The 18,625-nt window shown below is 40.5% G+C and overlaps 1 long non-coding RNA gene across 2 annotated transcripts in view; it reads right to left on the minus strand.

Moving 5' to 3' along the window:
• The window catches only part of LOC110475696 (uncharacterized), a 338,194-nt gene that overhangs the window by 272,764 nt on the left and 46,805 nt on the right, over positions 1 to 18,625 (minus strand). The window contains exons 1-3 of one of the 2 annotated variants that reach the window (XR_014957026.1): positions 14,801 to 16,145; positions 9,716 to 9,790; positions 3,229 to 3,290 (exon numbers count right to left, since the gene is read on the minus strand). This is a non-coding gene — a long non-coding RNA (uncharacterized LOC110475696). Of the gene's footprint in view, positions 1 to 3,228; positions 3,291 to 9,715; positions 9,791 to 14,800; positions 16,146 to 18,625 lie in introns of those variants that run through there. The other variant, XR_014957025.1, reaches the window with a different exon arrangement.

Here is an 18,625-nt window from a genome sequence, read left to right on the forward strand (position 1 = left end):
GAGTTAATTTTCCTAACTTTCTGCTTCCTTACTTGGCAATAATTCATATTAATGAACCAACACAACTTGTCTGACTGCAGGCACATAATGCCACTGAAGTCCAAAATTCCTAAATCCTGTCTTTCATTTAAGAGTTCCTGATGGTCTGAAGTGTGTGTTTGGAATGTCAGAAAATCAGAGTGCCTCACACTGTCAGATTTTCTATTGCCTCAGATTATTTGTCACAGAAGGCTGTCAGGGTCAGGTGCATTAGAAGTCTCCAGGACTGACCACCTGCCATGGATCACCTTCTCACAGGAATGGGAAGACATAAAGGGAGTGAAGGGTGTCAAAATCTCAACCTGCAGGGCAGCAAAACCCCATGCTTTTTACAAAGTTTCAAAGTAATAATCCAGGAAGGATCCTAATGGATGAAGCAGACCCATTCCTACCTCCCTCCTGGTGGCACATGGTGCCCAGAGAAGCTGTGGATGCCCCATCCCTGGAAGTGCTCAAGGCCAGGCTGGATGGGGCTCTGACCAACCTGGTCTAGTGGGTGGCACCCCTGCTGATGACAGACAGTTTGAAACAAAATGGATTTAAATGTCCCTTCCACCTCCAAACAATTCTATGACACTTCACAAAGGCAGAACCTGCATGAGGCAACACTTATTTGAAATTTAAAATCACAGAGGTTCCAGGTCTGGATCAAAAGAGGATTTCTCTGCTGCCTGAGGGGGGTTTGTGCTTCAATCTACCAGCAGTACAAAACCAAACCTCCACCCTGAACATCCTCCTAACATGAGTTCATCTAAAAGGAAAAAGATTCAAGTTTTAGTTGTCTATATCTAGGGAAAAAAGAGAAAGTAGCAAAGAAAAGAAAGCAGGTATTAGAAAAGCAGAGAAAACTCTTCTACTTTCATACAAACTCCTTTAAAAATTTATTGAAAGATTTTTTTTTTTTTAGTTAACTTAGGGGTTTCCTACCTCTTCTTTCTGTGTTCTCATGTTTGTTCCTTCTTGTTGTTTGGACTGTACAAAACAAAACTACTTCCCCACCCAGTGAGGAATTAACAGACACTGTAAACTAAATCATGACATTTGCACTTGCTGTTTCTTGTTATCAACTTGATATTGCCCTTCCTCCTCCCATTCTCCAGGTTTCTGAAGGAGGCCACTGTGTGGCAGCCCAGTACCAAAAACAGGTGGCTGACAGGGTCAGCAGTGTCCCAGTGAAAATTTATCATGGCAGTAAATACAGAGGGAGCAAATATTCAACTCACAGATGGCAGTGGTGAGAGGGACAGGATTACTTGCTCTGTTGCTGAAGGAGCCCATTCCATGCAGGTGTAGTCAAATATTGTGTTAAGGATCTCAGTCATCTTTACAGGGAAATACTTTGCAGAATAACAGATCTGACGAAATTTCTTTGTGAAGTTTCAACTTAAAATTACCTTTTTTGGCATCATTCCATTTAATTCATTAGACAACTTTTATTTTAGAAAGGTGAGTAATATACCAGCTCTTACATAGTCATAAAGTAACTTTCAGCTTCTTGCACTACTCCCTATGAGAAGCACTGCAGCTGATATAAGGGTAAGCTAAAAAAATAAGTCCACAAAACTCAAACCCCACCATTGTGAAGGCAACTCATGCAGGGAAAACAGAAGCTGAATCAGACAGTATATTAACATAATATTTCATTTCAAAGACCCCCAAAGAATACCTGTGTCTTCTCATTTCTGAAGTGTGAATGATGATTTCCCTTTAGAAAATTCTAAAATAAGCATCCAGAGAGGTCCAGATCCATGTGCCCTGCATCACACCTCCTTCTACATCCTAGACAAACAACCAAGTCTGTGAAAATGCCTTTTTTTTCTTTTTTTTTTTTCTTTTTTCTCATTACAAAGATGTTCTCATGCAACTTCAGCCTCTTGAGCTGTGAGCTCATCCCAGCTAGCAAGCTGAGTAGATCTGCAGGTCTGATCGTTGTATGGATGGACAGAGCCAAGGAAAACCTCGCCTTGTCCCTCAGCTCTGTGAGTGGAACCTTCTCTTCTGAGTCAGCACTGAGTCACTGGTGGGGCTCAGTGCTATGGGACAAGGTATTTCCAAATGAGAAGTGTTTCCACTAAAATACAAACCAAGTTCCAGCTGAGGACTAAACACAGCTCTCTTCAGCCAGGACAATGAGGGCAACAGAGTAAAAATTCAGAAAGTAAAACGGTCTTTTATTTCCTGCATCTAGAAACTAGATGATTTCATCTAATTATTAAATAGTGAGGCCTTCACATCAGGCAGTGACACTGCTCTGTCTGAGGGGATCAGTCTCCTCATCACTTCCACACACAGGGAGCTGGAGCTCTCGTCCTACTCCTCCCACCCACATCTGCCTCACAAGCAGAGCCCCGAGAGGCTTCAGACCCCAGGACCACAGCTCCTCCTCCCTTCCCATGAGATGCAGCTGGAACACTGGATATGTGGCCCCATGTAAACCCAATTTTCCTCTAGAAAAACCTACGGCAAACAGCCACAGGAACAGGGAAAGATTATGAGGGTAAGGGTAGGGAAAGCTGTGGGATCTCCAGGGTTTACTCAGGACTTAAACCCTTTCCTTCCTTAGCACAGGTTCCTGCTCCTACAGAGAGACTTCTGAGCAAGCACAGGATAGAAAAGTGTCCATATACAAAGCCTTGCAAGAGTTTATCTCTGTTTAACAGCCTGTGTGAAAAAAATTCTTTTTTTTGTTGGTGTTTATGTTCCTAGACACTGAGCAGAACATGGGACCCACGGGCCTTTGTCCATTATACCTGCCAGGACAGGAGAAATTGCTCAGCTCCTGTCTGATGCCTGGGGCCAGACACTCTGTTTCTGTCCTGATTTCACTTCAGCCCTGCCAAGTGCCATCCTCTGGGATACCCAGTGGGAATTCCTGAGGGATTGAACATGGACCACACTACCCCACTTTGCCCCAAACCCTCCTTTTTTCCACCACCACCCTGTCCCTCCTGTGCTGGCCATGCTGGCAGCTTGGCCACTGGCCCCCAAAACATTGTCAGCCCAGCCACCAGTAAGTGATGCTTAAATCCAGAGCAGACATCCAATTCCTCAACTCTCCCAGCTGCTGGCACCACGGGGACAAGCCCACAATCAGGTTGGTTTAAAAGAATAAATTCCACAGGAAAATGCACAGGGCTCACAGCTATCACACTGAAAATGCAATGTTGAAGAGGGTGCACGTGTTCTCACCGTGACTGCCTTTGGCTTCTTCTTTTGCTTTCTCTGGTGTCTCATTTCCACACAGCCTTTCCCTGCAAGGTAGAAAAATGTCCCAATAGCCTGCTCATTCCAGTGCTAGCTTTAGGTGGACAGATAACAGTACAAAAATCCTTAAGGATAATTTTAGGTCATCCATAGGCTGCATTTTAGAGGTCTGGTGCAGCTGCATAACTGTATGTTAGATCATCATGTATTTACATACATTTACAAAGTACACGTGGCTGTCTCACCAATGCAGCTGCAAAAGCATGCTCACTAATCTCCAATTTAAACTCAGCAAAACTTTTTATTTTTTTCCATAGGAAAATGCCAGTTCCTGAAAAATATGCATATATATTCTGCAGGAACAGATTGATTGAACCAAATCTTCTAACAGCAAGCAAACACACTTCCTAGGGAAACCTGGCTGGTTTCCTGCTAGCTCCTGGCCTCCCTGGGAGCCTCCCTGGTGAGCAGCATGTCTGGGCTCACAGGCTCCCTGCTGCAATCATCACAGGGAGCCCTGTCCTTTTCTGCTTAAAACTGTGACATAAAAATCTTTCTTTTATTAATTAAATTAAATTTCATGTTCCCGCTCTGTGGGAAGCGAAAAATTCCAAGATACTTAATTTTAATACAGAAAGAATGCAAGGATGATTATAAACTTGCCCATTTCTCCCTCTACAGGAATTTGAGGTTCTGATGAGCTCATTTTACACATCATTGCTTATTCCATTGCCCACCTCTAGCTGGGTAAAGACAACTAGTGGAAACCCAAACCAGACAAATTAACATTTGAAAAAAGTTAAGCTAACCAACTGCTATGAGTTTAACAACAAACAGGAGCCTACATTCTCCAGAGACCAACCATGGAGAGCAGCTGGCAATAAAACCTGATTACATGTGGAAGTGGTTAGGAGAACAAAACCAAACAATAATACAACTTCAGCACGCAAACTCAAACTTCTAATCTCACTCAGGCCTTGGGAAAAAAAAATGAAGTAGCAGAAAGAACAACTCAATTTTTAAGCAGCACTTTCCAAACATGAATCTCAGAAAGTTTAACGGAGTTAAAAGTTTTACAAATAGAAAAACACATATGAAAAAAAGAAAAAAAATAAGGATGATAAGGAGGCCAGTGGTAGGTGAGCAGAGCATGTTTCACAGCCCAGCACCCAACCTTCAAGAATTTATCAAGGTGAGTGAAAGACTCAGATTCTTAGGGCAAAAACCTTGTGCCCTTCAGTTGTTGCCTGTGAGCCCTGGACTGCTCTGCTCCCACTGCCAAGCAGAACAGCCCCAAAGGTGGCAGGATTTCCAAACAGCAAGTTTTTCAGCTGGACTGATACCAACATCATCACCTTCTTCATCCTATAAACCACTTGTATGAAGTCTTCCTCTTTAGGGACATCTTTTGTGGCTGGTATCCGCATCCCTCTGGGTGAAGGTGCAACCAAGAAATATATTTTTGTTCTTACAGTAGCCTCTGTTCCAACAACACATTTCCTACATGGGGAAATGGCTGAAGCTTGACTTTGCCCATCCCAGAGAACAGTCAGAAAGCCCAGAGACATCTGCCCAGGATCCTGAGGGACCATTTTAGCTGCAAGCATTGTAACATCCAGCCCAGCATGAGATAATGTTTTGGCTATCTGCTTGAGGTAATTTGCACAAGTACACGATCCTTTTGTGGCTGGTGTTAAAAACATTTCAGATTAGGGCTGTAAAGAGTGGTGAGAGAAACCAAGCAGACATCTGGTCATACTGTTGGAATTTATGTGGGAAGGAAAAGAAGTATCTGCAAACCACCAAAAAATAAGATTTAAACATAGAAAAGGGGGGAGGGGGGGGGGGAATCATAGTTCAGCAGGCCAGGATGGCAGGTATGAGGAGACTGCTCCTCCTGCTGAATTTTCCACCATGCACTGCATCACTGCTGGGCAGTGCAAGTGCAAGGAGCATTTCCATGTTGAAAGATACAGAGGGATTCTTTAAACCACTCGTGCAGAAAACAGTGTTATTAGATTTTCTGTGGCAAGAAACAGACTTCCAGAAGAGATTAAAACAGCTCTGAAAAAAAAAAAAAAAAAAACAAAACCACAAACTCTGCCTTGACACAGCCTTGCAACAAGCACGACACATCCAACCCTCCTTGCAGCAAAGGTATTCAGGGTAGGTGTTGAAGAAAAGCTTGGTATCAAAGATGGGCAAATCAATTTCTATACTTTCTATACTATTTTTCTCAGCAGTGAGAGTCATCCCTTTTTGGTTTTGTTGCTGCCATTTCTTTGATGCAATAGCTGGGAAATCTGTGGGAAGAGAACCCAGGTTTTTGGTTCCAAGACAACACCTGAGCTGCCAGATCATGGCATCTTTCTGCACAGAAAAGGCAGTTACAGGCACAAGAGAAATATCCCATATGAAAAACAAATCAGAGAAGGAACTTAACATTTATTACTTTTTTGACAGGATTTTTTTGTTGTTTATTTGTTGATAACAGATTTTTGAAGGGAGGAAAATTTAGCTGATTACAATAGAAACATCATTCTTAAAAAAATAATTCTCAGTTTACTTAAAAGCTCAGAATTCACAGTGCTCAGAAAAGTGGCAACTCCAGCAACCAAGGCTTCCTCCAAACCTAGATATTTATTATAAATATTATTTGCTGTTTAAAAGAAAAATGTCTTCCCCTAGAGGATATGTTGCATCCTGAATGAAGGAGGAGTTTCTCCACAGTCCTAAAAAAATCTTACATTTTAAATTGATAGTCCTACACGTACTTCAGGCAGGACAAATATACTCAGTCATTAAGACTTGTGTTTTGAATGATACATTATTTTCATCTGCAAGGAAACATCTCCAAACTTTGGGAGTCACAGACTCAAATTCTTATTTTTAAAGTTAATACTCAATATGGCCACCTTTGTCACAAAATGGACTTGCAGTTTAGATAGGCACCACTGACAATTCGGAGATAGAGAAAAGAACTGAACCTAAAATGTTTAGAACTTGGAGAGCACTTAGAGTGCTTTGAGAATTGAATGATCAGCTTGAGCAAAACCAGCAGTGCCCATGAACTTATAATGCCCAGTCAAACTGAAGATAAAAAAAAAATTAAAAGTTGGCTTGTCTTGCACTTCCAAGTGTAATTCCAATGTCCCCAAGCCTGCAAGTGAGTGCTTGCAAAACTTAATATAGGAATATTTTGCACCTTTATATTTTATGTGAGTTCCTGAGTTAGGAGCAGATGGGTTTTGTAGATTTACATCTTTGGGGTTTGACTGCTTGAGGTGCACTTAAATACTTCTCATTGCTGCTATTATAATGAACATATTTCACCAGTTAATAAGGTAGCAAACTTTGAAATGCAGGCAGATGGGCAGCGTGGGAATTCAAGTGAACTTGTGCTTCTGTGGGATGGAACAGCCTTGTGCCATCAAAGGTGAAAATTGTTAATGGCTGGAAGTCCAACATCTGCTACACCACCTTCACACGGTTTCATGTGAAAACAAAATCCATATGAATCCCTGGTAGGAGGCAGGACCTCGTGAGCCCCCTTCAGGCTCACAGGATGCCCTGGCCATCCCTGCCTGGCACATGCCCAGCCTCCAATTTCACCTGCCACATGAAGCAGCACTTCAGTAAAATACCAACCTTATACTGTTCCTGCTTGAAAACTACATCATTATTTCATAGTTTAAGGAGATAGTATTTTAAATATTTTACATTTTTTTACATTTTTCCTGTGACAGCAGAAAGCTTTAAAAATTAGACTGTTGCTGAGACTGGTTTTGCCTTACCACCACACTTTTTTCCATCATTGTGTTTAATAAAAAGTATTTGTTAAGAAAAAAATTGCCTCTTATTAATTTTATTAATGTTCACCCTTAAAAGAATATTAAAAAAATTCAGCAACTAGCAGAAAATGAAGAACCTTCTCACCCTGAAAAATTTGTACCTGATTTGCAATAATTTTTCTTTCAAGACTTCTAAACTTTTTAATATACAAAGCATGTATTACAAACACATTCCCCTCATTAGAAAGGACTGCCTCACATTCCTTCATATTTTAAGAATAGAAATTGTTAAAACTTGCACATTCTGGTGCCCTAATGAGTCTTAAGGCAGAGGTCATTCGCCAGCTAAAGTGGCTGTATTGATTAGGGTGTATAGGTACTTGCACAGATGAGTTTTTTGAAAACCTTCTACAATTTTTAACAACTATAATTGGAAACACTGGCATAGTTGCGTGAATCAGTGCAGCCACACCAATGCTGGACAGTGGTACAAATGTACCTCCCTCCCTCAAGGAAAAAGAAACCTCACATACATAACTCCACTGTTTAAAAAATCTAAATTACCATACCCCTAATTAGTTTAAAAAAATATGCAAAGGCCAAGCCCTGGGAGAGAGTTGTGGTAACAGAGTTAATTGGCATTTCCATGGATAAATATCATTTGAGAGTTTATTTATTGAGCAAATGTGGGTGTTGGTCGCCTGACTCAGTACAGATATTTCCAAGAGCTATTTTACAAATTACTGAGAAAAACAGGTACGTGCAGGACATAACTGCTTCATCCTAAGGAGGAAAGATAAAGCCTGTCAGGTAAATCACACCCAGCAAAGCCTGTTCTCTCCACTGACTGTCACTGGAGCCTGGGGAGATGAGATCTGATAAAGACACCTTCTTCAAATATCTGTAACATGAAGGGCATGCAAGGTCATTCCTGCTCTAGCTAAGGCTCCAAGAAATCACAACCAACAACAACTGTTGGTTTAGAACAGAAATCTCCCACCTTAGGGCAAGAGCTGCACCAATAATCAACTGAAGCAGAGTTACCTTACTACATTCACAGGGAACAGCTCCTGCTGCTCCACAGGCAATCCCAAAGGCTTTTGGCCAGACTGCCTGTGTGGCAAAAGGCTGGATGACTTCTAGTGGATAAACCACATCCTGTCACTGGTCAGGAAGAAACCTGAAGACTTCCAAGTCCCTTGAGGGCAAATTACTCAGAGAAAAATCTATAAGGGTTTTATTATTATTATTAGTAGTAGTAGTAGTAGTAGTAGTAGTATTTAAAATACAAGTGCCTTAAAATAGCATGACCAGGAAGGGTGGAGTCAGGGAGTTGACATCTGGCAGATGCTGGTAGTTAAGAAAAACTCTGGAATCCAGCCCAAAGACTCACTGACTGAAATAGGCTTGACACCCAGATCTAACCAGGGAAACCAATGCCCAGATCCCTCCATCCTCTGCTGCCTGGGTGCCAGATGTGTCAGTGTCTAGTCAACAGCAGAGAGGCCACAAAGCACTCCCTTGCTGTTACAAACAAAACCCAGTCCTGGCATGTGTCATTTAATAAATGTGCCTTTCAGTCCTTAATGTTGTGGTTCCCAAACCAGCCCAAGCAGCAGGAAAGGAGGATTAGTGTCTTTCCAGAAAGGATGCAGCAGTGAGTCACAATCTCAGCACTGCTGTGAGTCACTTCAGCAGTGCTGTTGAATGGCTCAGCTATGAACATAAAGCACCCAAACATTCCCTTTGCATTAGAGATCACAGGCAAATCCCCAAATCCAGACTGAGAGATGTCTGTGGTCCAAACCTGTATGCAGATAAGAACTTCCCCTCTGCTTCTGCTCACTTTTGGGATGACAGGAAGCAGAAAGGAGCCGAAACATGAGACAGCTGGACTGTAGCTGTGTTTGCAACTCTGCCCCATCAATACCCTGGAGCAATGAGCTGCACCAAAGTTCTGATTTTTCACTCACTGTGGGAGGTGCTGCTTCTCACTGTCCTTGGCAGTCACCCCTGCAGCTCTCTGGGAGGAGCACAGTGTCTGTCCTGGGGCAGGACAACCCTCCCCAGGCATAGTCAGGGAACAGACAGGAGATTTTCCTTGCCTTCCAGTGGGCAGAAAAAGCCATCCTCATTGGGACAAATCTCTAAAACATATCTCTTTGCCTAATCTAGGTCCAACAGGACCTAAGGTTGGAGTCAACATCTTTCCTATAAACAAGTGACTTTCCTGATCAGAGGTTGGACCTTCACTAGAAAGCTTTCAAGTTTTCTGCTAGCAATGTCACATAATTTAAATCCTCAACTTAAGCTCAACTCAGATGGTAAATGACACCAAAAAAAGGTGATTCTAAAGACATTGACTGCTGAGCCAACCAGATTATTCATCCCCCAACCCCTCTTTTCATGTGCATCAGAGTGAAGTGAAACTAGGTAGATAGATCTGGAGGTTTCCAGCAAATGAGTTCTGTAGGCAAATCTAAGCCCTTGAACAAGACACTTCTGCTGTTTGTGAGAGGATTTTGCATACATATAAAGTAGCAGCTCACAGCTTAAAGAAATCACAGCAGCTCATGGCAGGATATAACAGAATACCTGGCATTTAGATGGAGAAGAAAAATACCTTTCATTATATAAAAACTCCAAATCACAAATGCTACCACACAATTTTAGAGACTTACCTGAATGTATTATCCAGTTACTTCTGGATGACTGCAATTTGAGAATTGTTTCATTGCACCTCAAGTTCAAATTCCCTTGGAAAAGGAAGGAAAAGCTTGCATTAAAAAAAAAAAAAAATCTAGAAAACAAAGGTTTGAATTTAGATTGTACAGGAGTTGCATTTTCCAGCTGTTTCAGTACTTGGCTGCCTGAAAGCTCCAGCCCTTTGTCTCCAATTTTGAAAGTATTTTATAATATAGAGTTTATGGAAAAGACAAAGGAAAGAGCTGCTAAACCTTTTCTTTACTATTTAATTTTCAGCAAGGTACATAATAGTTCAAAGAAAGTGGTATCCAAGCAACAGGTTTGAAAGGGGCAAAGTATTAAAAGATTGTTCAGTCAATTATCATAGTCTGAACTTGCTGTTAACTGGCATAATTGCCTTTGATGCAAAACACACTTTTTGTAGTTACAAATAATCACAGAATATCCAAAAGCTATATTAATAATGAAGAAAACCATCTCTTGAAGTAGTCTTCTAACACCCAGCTCACACTCATATACATTTTCTCCTCTAGCCAGAACATTATATCTCACTGGAAATAAAAGGTGACACCTTGAAGCAATGTATTATTTTGATTTTCAGTTAACTATAGCCTGGAAAGTGATATTTCTGCAAAGCATATATATAGATAGATAGATAGATAGATAGATAGATAGATAGACAGATAGATAGATAGATAGATAGATAGATAGATAGATAGATATTGAAAATACATTTAATGTCAGATCTTCCTCTCTGAACAGACTAAAAATAATTTTTCAGTGTTTTGTTCCCTTAGCTCCATGGAACTAAAGCTTATGGGTAGGATTCTACATAAGCATTATTAAAGAAATGTAAATAACACAGCACCATAGAGAATCTTTTTGCTCAGAAGAATATACATTAACTATGGCCTAAGTGTTCCCCTGTGATCACTGAGTCAGTTACAGGTGAAAGGACACAGCTTTACTTTCAAAGTTTCCATGGTTGGCAGATAGGTAATCTCTATTTCTGCAATGAACACAGTTGATGGAAAGACAGTAAATGGATAATCTTAGATGCTGTATCTGCAGCACTGGGCAGCAGTCCTGGAAACATTCATATTTAACAAGCACAGTGCTGTTCAGACATGTAAAATGGTGTGTATGTGCTTGGAGCATTAGGCTTTGGTTCAAAAGCCAGAACTGCACCTTATGATGTGACAACGCTCCCTCAAAACTGCCACAGACGGGGCTGTTTCCCCACACAGATTTACAAATGAAAAGACTTCTCCCAAAGCAAGGTATCTGGCAGTTCAGAACTGAGCAGACAGGTTACCAGGCAGCAAGAGAGCATCAGCAAGGAGGTAGAGCCATCAACCTTCCCTCCCTGATCCAGGGCTGCTCTGGCAGAACCTGAGCCTTCCCCGTGGCAAACCAACCACTTGGGCACAGTTCATGGAAGCACAGAAAGGAAGGAAGGCATGTGGCATCTGCAGAACAAATCCCTTCTGGCTGCATCCCCCTGTGCCAGAGAGATCCTGGGTGCAAGGATGGGGAGATTCTTCATTGCTCCCAGCCACAGGGGCACTGCAGGGTCCTGCCTCTCAAATTCTCTACTTGGCACCAAGGGATCCCATGGTGATTTCACCAATCCCTTATGAAGGGGGCAGTTGAAAATCGCCTTTTGTCTCAAATAGGAGACAAAATTTTGTCTTTTCTGTCATACACCCATATGCAAGGTACCAGGAATTAATTACACTTGGAGGTGAATACAGAGAAATTAACTTATCGTGGGCCAGGCTCACAGCAACCTGGTTTGGCTCCAAGGTGATTTCTGGTTTCCACACAAATGGTTCAAGTCAACTTAAGCCTCAGGATAATTCATGGTAATCAAATTGTGTGGCAAGTCACTTTTTTTTGAAAGAAGCTTTCCAAAAAAAGGCTTTTTAATGTGGCATAAGGTCTTTCCAATAATTGTCAAATCTGATACCACTTGATTTAAGGAAGAAAACACCTTAAAATAGTCCCCATGTAAAAACTTTGTGACAGTTTTGATCACTGTTGAGTAAAGATGTTTCCAAAATGCAAATTCACAAATGGAAGAGTCAGCAAATCTGGCATCACCTTGACTGCAAGCAGAAACAAAGCAAACTTCTTTTCTGGCAGAGAAGGTAGGTAAGGAAATGTTGCATTATTTGTGTAATTAATGTACACTAACACCAACCACCCAAGGCATACCAAATACCCTTTAGACAGATACATCCACAAGAAGGGGGAAGTTGGATTTTGATAGGGATGAACACAATGTTCCAAACAAAGCTGGGGACAACAGTGACTGTGCAGAAGGTGACTGCAAACTGCACATCCACAGCATAGTCTGAGGAGTGGGACCCATTGGTCAGAACACATGTAAATAAAACTATAAAGGAATCAGAAGCTAATTTTGCATGGGATACCAAAAGTGACAAGAATGAGGAAAGTGATACCAGCTAACAGATTCATTCTTGCAACTATCACCTAAGACACACTCTCTGAACATCTCACAGAAACCAGATAATAATTATCATTATTATTATTATTATTATAGTACACTTGTGTGCTTATCCCCTTTGAAGCATAAGGGACTGTATGTTCTGATGAGAGTTCAGGTCTCAACAATTATCTTGGGTGTACAACCCAAGCTGTTAAACCCTTATGCTAAAAGCCAGTCTGGAAAATGTTAATATATAACTCTTTAGTGTCTCCTGTGCACTCAATGGCTGATACACTGCATCTCTTAAATATAGTCCTGCCACCAAGCTGTGCATTGGTAACTGATTTCAGACCAATTTTTCTTTGTTGATTACAAAGTGGTTTTAAATTAGAGCTTCTGCTTGGAGACTGTGTACTTTGCTGAACCTAAAATGTCATGATTTTTAATACAATACTGAAAGCAGATACAAAGTAGTACACAAATGGATGCCTCAGAACTAAATGTAAATAGCTTTGTCCCAAGCCAATAACCAATAAGTAGTTGGCAAGTGCTGCTTGAGCTTGCCACCTACACACACAAAATTTGACAGAGGATGAAAGACAAGTACTGTACTTGTGTTCCACCTAAAGCCCTCTAAATTCACTGTTAGGACTGACATTTGGAAACAGATTTCTGCAAAAAACACAGTACAGTGAAGTATTTGAGAAGCTCAGCTGTACTTCACTCAGCTGAAGTGGCACACCAAACTTGCTGCACTAAGAAGGAAGTTAGCAAAGGATTTATTGTGCAACTGGGATGTAGATGATAGCAATACCATTCTCTTCTGCATTTTACATATCCTACCTGATTGCACAAGCACCTCTATCCTCAAAACATAGGTCCCATCCTTAAAATGATAACATCACCTCACAGCAGTGTTGTAAAATAAATATACACAATCTAACTGCCCAAGCTGTGACTCAATAACAGTACTTTATGTGGATTCACAAGCTGACCTTCCATAGCCATCCTCCCATCATATTCTCTGTTTCAGCCTTCAAATTTCTTCTTCTTTCTTGCTTGAGATGCCTGCAGCTGGTAAAGCTTCCTGGAGGTGCAAGATAAGCACATCTTGCTGCTCAGGCTTAATTCTCTTAGGACACCTGGAATGTGAGAACAATCCAGTCCCACAGGATACCCCTGGAAGTCCAGACCAACCAGGCCCAAACCTTGTGCAAATAGGATGAGTTAAGTCCATTCTCTCAGCTCAGTGTAGGAACAGCTGCAAGGCTGAGTTAGGGAACGAGTGCCATGGGAAATGGGATTTATCAGTCCCTTTTGGGGCTGTTGGGGCAGGGAGTCAAAGGGCAAATTCAATCAGGGCATGGTGCTCCAATGCACCACTGGCCTAGAGACTCTGCTGGGTCAGACACCATCACACCCTCTTCTTCCAGAAAGAATTCACATTTTCCTTACAAAATGGTTATTTCAGAAGCCTCTTTTAGTTCATATCTCCCCATAATCCTACACTCTAATTGTACTTCATTTCTTTATTGCAGTGTTAAGTCTTCAAGCACATTTAAAGACTGGAAAGAACATTAACTGCTTTGTAGGTATTTTTAGGAGACATTTTGATGACTTTGTACCATAGAGTTCATTTAGAGTTTTCTTTCTAAAAACAACTAAGTCATCAACATGATTAAAATACAAGTATTAAATCCTTCAAAGCATTTAGATAAGTTTGCAGCTTGAAATAGAAAAGTTCTCTGGTTTTTTGGAGACACAGGACATCTTGTGCTATGGTGTAAAAAATAACTTTGACTGAGAAAAGATCACTGGATCTTCGTAAGCCATCTACAGGTCCAAGGCTAGAACCCACATAAATGTTCTTTACAACCTCAACACACACTGGATCTTCATAAGCCATCTACAGGTCCAAGGCTAGAACCCACATAAATATTCTTTAACAACCTCAACACAATTCAGACCTAAAATTATCTCATACATATAAATTCTTAAAATTTGATCAGTTGTCAATGATTTCCCTCAAATGTGGAAAATTCATTTGTGTTTATGAAAGAAATAAATTGCATTTGAGCATGGATGAGAGGCAATAAAGCATTAAATTAAAAATGTAATTGAAAATCTGACAAGTTCAACCCAAAGTCTGTTAAACACATTTGCTCACATTTGGTAAAGCACAGCCTCTTTCTCTGCAGAACCACAGAGCTGTGGATGAGCTTACACAAAACTTAAGGGGCCAAACCCACAAATCACCACTCGAGAATTACCCTCACAATGCAAACATTCCTGCTATTTTTAAAGTTTTTCATGAATGCAGAGGACGCAGCTCTCCAGCAGCTCACAGGGCCCAGGAAGCACCAGCAGATGGTGCTCTGAAAGCAGGCAAGTTTCTAAGAAAAATCAGCTTTTATGCGCTGAAATTTTACAAGCACCGGTGAAAAAATGTCTTCAGTAAAGATATCACAGTAATATAGTAAATTATTCCTTCCTTCAGAGAAAAATACACCATAAAAGAGCAGTTTCCCCCCAACTCATCTGCTTTCAGGTGATGCTGCTTTAATTATAATGGCACTGCTTTGTTTCCAGAGCACAATCTCCTCCTTACCCATCAGAGTATCTTCAAGACATTATTCCTTCTTGATACTTCACAGATTTGCCTCGGAGGCAAGAACAGTTCAAGTCATTCATTTATGAAACCAAAGATATTCTCAGTGTTGTCAGAAATTGTGAAAAATGTGGGTACATGGTTCCAGTGTCTTCTCTTTTCCTTTTGCTTGGCAGCATAAAACAGCACTGCTTGAATGGATCTCACACTTGTATTTTTTTTCATATATTCACTATTTAGCAGCTTCCAGAGTAGGACTGGCTTTCAGCACACACAAGTGCAGTCACAGAGCTGCAGAAGGATGGATTACCACCTAAAATGGACTTTAATATTGGAGAGCCCAAATGGGATCACTAGAGGAAGAAATTGGTGATCAAGATATTTATTTTCTCAATTTAATCAAATTGAGATATTTAATTTCACTTATAGAGAGTGATCATAGATTCAAGCCTGACAGAGGTCAAGAAGTGTTTGGACAAAGCTCTCAAGAACATGGTGGGGTTCTTGGGGTGTCCTCAATGATCCTGATGGGTCCCACCCAATTCAGGATGGCCTGTGATTCTATGGAAAATGACCACAAAAAATGTGACCCAAAGTCCCCAAACAGGCAAAGCCCCTCACTGTGAGCAGGGAAGGGATCCCCACCACATGAGCTGTACCTTCAGAACAACAGGAACATGCCATGGCCAACCAAGGTGTTCCAGTCAGCCTGGGCAACACCTAAGGATCCAATGCAGAAAAAAATCAACAAAACAACCAAACAAAAAACCTCCAAACCCCATGTATAGTTAAAATGTAGATATTTTATATAGGTTTCTATATTTATTTGATATACTAATAATACACTAATACACTAATATATTAATGATATTTTATATGTTAATAATATTGCTGATTTGATAGATTAATAATATAATATTGTTAATAATATAATAATATTAATAATATAATAATTTTAATATTGCATCATTGTATATATAATGATATAATAAATGTATATTTGTTGATATACATTTCTACATTTATTTGTTTGCAGAAGTTTATTTTATGTTTTCTAAACCAGGAGCCAAATCTTTCTAACAACATCAAATAAGGTATGAGGTACGTGGTTCTCTCTTTGACTTAGGAATCGTGTAATCTTTAATTAAATATTTAATCATTAGGTGCCTCCCTGGGGACTCAGAAGACCTGAGTTGCTTGGCCCAGCTGAGGATTTGGTCTGTGATGAGACATCCCAGCTGCCAGCAGGGAGATAAACCAGCAGCAGAGCGGAAGGAAGGGCAGCACCAGGTCCTGGAAGGAGCAGCAGAGACAAAGAGAGGTGAGGTGAAAGTGGAGTGGGGCAGGTCTGCTGGGAAGAGGTGTGGAGGAAGGGGAGAAGGGTGGGAAAGAGAAGGGGAATGCAGTATCCTGGGTGGATGCAACCTGGGAACAACTGGAAACAGGTAACTCATTACACCACACAGCTAATCCTAATTACCAGCCTTGGATAGCAAAGGCTTAATTTGTGTAGAGTCTGAGCACACTTGACACTTCTGGCTGGTGTGGGTAAGCTCAGGCCACCACTGCCTGCACACAGGAGTGGGATCCCAGCCTCAGGGGCTGCCAACCCACAGAGTTCATCAGAACCAGTTTGTTAATTGGTTAATGTGGTCTGTGTACCTGTGGAGGGAGTGGGCAATACTTTTCCTCTCTAATTGAAGTGTCTGTTTTGAAACACAGGCTAGACCAGCTTTCAGGACATACCTTACAAAGCTGTTCACCTGCAAGGATGGATTTCCCCCTGCACATTTCCCTGTCAGTCGCTAACCAGATATTTTACATCGAGGTTTGTCTTTGGCAACCAGTTTCACAATGAGAATATTCACACCTAACTTCTCTCACCATAGCATTTATCTCCAGGCAGAGAAGGACCTGTAGTGGCAAGGTGGGCACTGTTCAGTGGGGATGCACCACTTGCCTCCTACACTGGGGCACAGTGAAGACTTGAAAGTTCTCTTTTCATTTACTTGTGATGAATACAAGAAGCAGAGAACACACCTCACTCACTGCACCAGAACATACATTGATTTGCTGTATCAGTAGAACAATTCATGTGTTTATTTAGTCCTCATTAGTTCCTATGATCTCTCCCTTATCATTAAACTTCTCTCTGATGCCATGCCATTTAATAGGATTTTAAATTCATGAAGGACTGTGCATTCTCAGTCACATCTGTTACCCCTAAATTTTTTTTTTTGCCTGTAAAATATTTCTATATGTTTCAAAGTGAAAGGTCAAAAATTATCATGAGCTTGTTTCCTCCTACTGAAGCACTGTTTTCCCACCAAGTCATTGATTTGCATGCAATCAGAAAGTTCCCCTTGCTTAATATCTTTGTCCATTCTAAATCTTTCATTACCTTGATGAAGAAAGCAGATGATTTATCATTTGACACTGTTCCTGGATTAATATTTCTATCATCTCCACTACAGTCAATTGTCTTCATTTTTTTTCTCTTGGAGTAGTGGTAGATACAACAGGTTATGTGGTAATGTTGCATATATTAGATTTTATCTCAGTGTTGTCTGCCTCAGTTTCTTGGACAAGGGCATACAGATCAGCCTGAGGGTCCCCGTGTGGGCCTTTTCCCCTTATAAACAATCTTTCAGCTTTTCATCTACAGCAGAAAAGTATTCTTTCATTCCACTGGATGGAACATTCTACCTTTAACCTTATTTTATTTTCAGTCCTTCCTGACATCATTGCTATCAACTTCTGCTGGTACTACAGATCCCTCCAGCACAAAACCCAGCACCTTCCCCAGGACGTGCCACAGAATATGATGGGTTTAATTTCACTTTCTACCACATCAGAGAAAAAACCCTGAAGTGTGAGAAGCAGGCAGTGGATATAGAATTTGTTCAATAGACAAGAAGAACATCTTGCAGCTGCAGAGCACATTTCAGCTAAGGGCCTCAAAACACAAAATAAATTTCACGAGAGCCTTGCTGAGATAGGGTTTTGTGAGGTTCATTTCATTGAGGTTTAGTTGATGAATGAAGGTAATGTTTGGGTTTTTGCAGAGGAAATCACAACAGTGACAAACAACTATATTTCTCATTTATTATGTGAAATTTATGATGTTTCTGGAGATTTTTATAATAAGCGGTGAAGACAGTTCTGGATAATCTTTCTCACACTAGAAAATTTTTAAAAATCTGCAACTCTACTGTGTCAAACCATAATTGATTCCATATCAATCAGCAGTGTCACAAATTTGTATCAAAGCACTGAGGAGCAAAACACACCACAAAAACAGGAGAGAGCAATTGTGTGGAAAATAAGTGACAGGATTATTGAATCAACTTTATCTGATATTGCATGGGAAGATTACTTGCCATTCAGGCAGAAATAATAATAATAAAAAAATCCTTAAACTAGGAAAACAGTTAATTAACACACTCAGGTTCACAGATGTTCTAATCAAGTGTAGTCTGGATGATTGAAACTGTAACTGTTTGCTATCCTGAGTAAAAGACACTAAAATAAATCTTCAGCATTGAATCCTGACATGAATATGGACCTTGTAATAAGGCAAAAAATTACAATAAAATTAGCATAGGCATTTCTTGACAATTCAATTAGCTTAAAGAAATGTATGGTTTTACACAAATCACCAAAGACCTATCACTTTAAGGAGCTAAAACTCCTTTTCCATTTACTGCTAAAAAAATTAAAATAGTATATATCTCAGGCAATACAGAAAATCCAAGAATATTAGCCACATTCTTACGGTTGTGTTATCTTATGAAATAATAATTTCAAATCTTTTTGGGGAGTGGA

The sequence above is a fragment of the Lonchura striata genome, chromosome 1 (genome assembly GCF_050655825.1).
Source record: "Lonchura striata isolate lonStrDom1 chromosome 1, ASM5065582v1, whole genome shotgun sequence".
Classification (NCBI taxonomy): domain Eukaryota; kingdom Metazoa; phylum Chordata; class Aves; order Passeriformes; family Estrildidae; genus Lonchura; species Lonchura striata.